The sequence below is a fragment of the Biomphalaria glabrata genome, chromosome 1 (genome assembly GCF_947242115.1).
Source record: "Biomphalaria glabrata chromosome 1, xgBioGlab47.1, whole genome shotgun sequence".
NCBI lineage: Eukaryota > Metazoa > Mollusca > Gastropoda > Planorbidae > Biomphalaria > Biomphalaria glabrata.
In genome coordinates, this window is record NC_074711.1 from 45,669,456 (window position 1) to 45,673,610 (window position 4,155).

Below are 4,155 nucleotides of genomic sequence, written 5' to 3' on the forward strand. Positions count from 1 at the left end.
CGGCACCTATTTTTTTTTCTTTTACAAAAAAAAAAAAAGCACTGTATGTATGTATGTATATATGTATGTATGTATGTATATATGTATGTATGTATGTATGTATATCAAATTAATCTTCATGAAATGCAACCCTTCATCTTTTACGGACGTCTTTTGTAGGCTCTCCTAGAATAGGTTTTTCTGGAGTTAGTGGAACGACAGTAGACACCCTGCCTTTGCCAGCTATGGGATCTGGGGCAGCGCTGTTGATCCTCTACCTTATGACCCTTTACAACCAAGGCAATCATCGTCCCCGGCTACGCCTATGAATCTACTAGTAGTAATGAAAGTGGTATTAGTCTAGTTGAGCAGCCAACATCTACCAGAATTGAAAAAAAAAATATTACCACGTATGTGTATATATATATCATGGGCGTAGCCAGGATATATATATATATATATATATATATAGGCCTATATATATAACACATATATATATATAAATATATATATATATAGGCCTATATATATAATACATATATATATATAAATATATATATGTTTGTATGGATGTGTGTGTGTACATAATTAATCTCTATTACATTCTGACCCTTCATTCTTTTGGAAGACGTTTATTGTGCCAAGAATAGGTTCTTCCTGGAGTTAGTGAAAAAATTGTAGACTCTTCGCCCTTGCCAGCAAGGGGTCTGGGGGAGCGCTGAGAGCTTCCCCATTCGGCGCGGAGCCCCGCCGCCAAGCACTATTTCTGATATTGAAAGCCAACAAAATGCATATTCTGAGGTACCTAAAGTGCATTATTTTGCTATTCTTCTGGCAATCAAATCATTAAATAAGAACAATCTGATATAAACTTTGTCACATGTAAGTTATGAGTGAGTCCTGTGTGAATGTACACTTTGGTTTCTTATAGTTATAATGTTTTTTGTTTGGTGTAATGCACAAATTGTAAGACAAATTTCCATACGGACAATAAAGATTATTACTATTAAAATGTTTTATTTCAAAAACCTAATGTGCTATTCTTACTGACTTAGACCCTCCCGGGCCGTTCGGCGCATTTGCTGGCAAGCTGTTTCCACAAAAATCTGTCACTGGCAATGTCCGAAGCCTCTTCTCACCTGCTCTGGGGACCTCCATGAAAGTGTGGCGCCAAGCTGTACTAGGATGTCATTGCAACTCTTATTATGCGTAATTCATTTTGTCGGAGAACATGTCCCGCAAACCTCGTGCGACGCTCTGTCACAACCTTACTAAGGGGTCGACTCCTATTTCGGCATAGGAATTCCTTGATTTAGACCCGATCTCTATAACTGGCTCCTAAAATCCGTCTTAGCCATCTTTGTAGAGCCACATTTAGTGCTTTTCAATTTGATTGCACTTTTTTAATGGAGCCCAGCCACTGGTAGACATGTGTAACTTCTCTTGACTACGATTTTGGAATTAGATGACTATTTTGCTTTAGATGTTATATCGAAAAGGGAAGTTTTATCGTCAAAATCATCTGTTGGGGGGTTTTAAACTAAAATATATCTGGAGTTGTTGTTTTTTTTTTAATTCAGAACCACATTTAGCTACGGTCATAGAATTTGGTGACTGTAGTTTGTTTTAGAAATAATATTGAAGAGAGAGGCTTTCAACCTTAAAACGCTCTGTCCCAGCCAGCAAAGCTACCTGTTCAGGCCCGGGCTGAGTTAGGGGCCCGCACGGGGAACCGGATAGTCGTGCGGGGCAGTTTTTTCCTTTCCTACCCCGTCATGCGCCCATTCAAAACCCCCCTTAGATGAATGGGGCCCGTAAGTAGCAGGGGATGGAGAGATTCGCCCCATTGTTTCACTGCTGGGCGTCGGCTGGCGGTCTGAATTTTGCGTAATACAGTTAAGGTCCCACCACCTTCCCCCTTCTCGTCCTACTGGCAAGGAGTGTCCTCCCCGCCTCGCTCTTATCTCGGACGAGACCGTCGGCCAGGAAACTCGTTGCGTAATGAAATTCAAGGGGAGACAAAAAAAAAGCTCAATATAATTGGTTCGGATAGTCTCCCATTTCATTATAAACACAATAAACTCATTGAATGTTTTGTTATTTTTTTATAGAAACTTTTTATTGCTTCGTTTTTTTTTTTTTGTTGTTGTTTTTTTTTTTTTTTTTTACATTAAAATATTTCGTTTTAATATATATGTATATAGCTATGAAATAAAAACAAGTGTTTTATTGTTATACAATATATAAGGACGATTCTTTTGATTTAATAATTTTATTTACATATTTAATGAAAACTATATTTTTTGATATTTTAAATTTATCAGAAATTTTTTTACGAACAATATAAAAACTGACGTAAACGCTGCATACAATAACTGTATCCCTGATAGCAAAATTTTCGGGCCCGATAAGGACCCCCAATTGGGCCTGCCCATACTAACCACATGGCCCCAATTGGGGGAAGAACTCGGCCCTTAAGGTTGAGTCTGGGCTCAGTCAGTGGCCCCAGAAAATCCCCTTGTGAAATCCGTGTGGGACCAGTAAGGGAAAGGACTTGTGGGCCCCAATAAGGCTATAGATACTTGGCCCTTTAGGGAGAATTAATGAAAGCCCAAATGGGGCCCTTAGGGGTCGAGTCTGGGCGAAATCAGAAGGCCAAGATGACGCCGTGATGGAAACCTCATGGGGCCAGTACGGGGAAAACATTAAGGGGCCTGAAAGGGCTTAACACATGGGTTCGATTTGGGGGATGAACGTTGGCCCAAACGGGTGCCCTTAGGGCTGAGTCTAAGTTCAGTTAGGGGGCCCAGATGAAGCCCTGATGGAAACCTCATGGGGCCAGTACGGGGAAAAATTGAGGGGCCTGAGAGGGCTAAACACATGGGCCCCATTTGGGGGATGAACGTTGGTCCAAACGGGGGCCCTTAGGGCTGGGTCTGGGCTCAGTTAGGGGGCCCAGTTGAAGCCCTGATGGAAACCTCATGGGGCCAGTACGGGGAAACATTGAGGGGCCAGAAAAGGCTAAACACATGGGCCCCATTTGGGGGATGAACGTTGGCCCAAACGGGGGCCCTTAGGGCTGAGTCTGGGCTCCGTTAGGGGGCCCAGATGAAGCCCTGATGGAACCCTTATGGGGCCGGTATGGGGAAGACATTGAGGGGCCTGATAGGGCTAAACACGTGGGCCACATTTGGGGGATGAACGTTGGCCCAAACGGGGGCCCTTAGGGCTGAGTCTGGGCTCAGTTAGGGGGCCCAGTTGAAGCCCTGATGTAAACCTCATGGGGGCCAGTACGAGGAAAACATTGAGGGGCCTGATAGGGCTAAACACATGGGCCCCATTTGGGGGATGAACGTTGGCCCAAACGGGTGCCCTTAGGGCTGAGTCTGGGCTCAGTTTGCCTCAAAACTATCTTGAGGGGTTTTAAACTTTTAAAAAAGCCATCTGGAGGAGAGGGATGGAACTCAAAACCCCCCATTGGCTTGGCTACGCTCAAAGAATTTTAGTGTGTAATTTGCTTTTTTTTTTTTTATATGTAAGAGGTATTTTTTAGCATCAAACCCTCTGAAGGGAAATTTAAACTCGAAACACCCAATAAGCCTGGCTACGCTCATAGCATTTTTATTGCGAACTTGGATTATTTTTAGCTTGAAACCCAGCTGAAGAGGGGTTTAAACTCAAAACCCCTTTGGCTACGTTCATACAATTTTGAGTGTGTAATTTGCTTTTGTATATTGAAGAGGGGTTTATCGTAAATTTTGGAGAAGGGTTTAAAATCAAAATCTTTCTTAGGTGTGCTCTTGGAATTTTGGGATTGTCGTTTGCATTTTGTTTTTTAGAAGAGGGGGATTTAAATGCAAAACCCCCTTGGTAGGGGGTTTTAAGCTCAAAACCCCTGGTAGGGGGTTTTAAGTTGGTAGGGGTTTTCAAACTCAAAACCCCCTTGGTAGGGGTTTTTTAACTCAAAATCCCCCTGGCTGTGCTAGGGCAAGTGATAGTTTAGTATTAAAATTTCACCTAAAATAAACAAAACTAAAGAAAAAGATCAGTCACTTAACTCTGACACCCACCTGCGGGGGGGGGGGGGGCGATTTCATTTCGGAGGGGGGTTTGAAGCCCAAACCCCCCTGGCTACGCCCATGATTGATATATATATATTTATATATATATTAACTT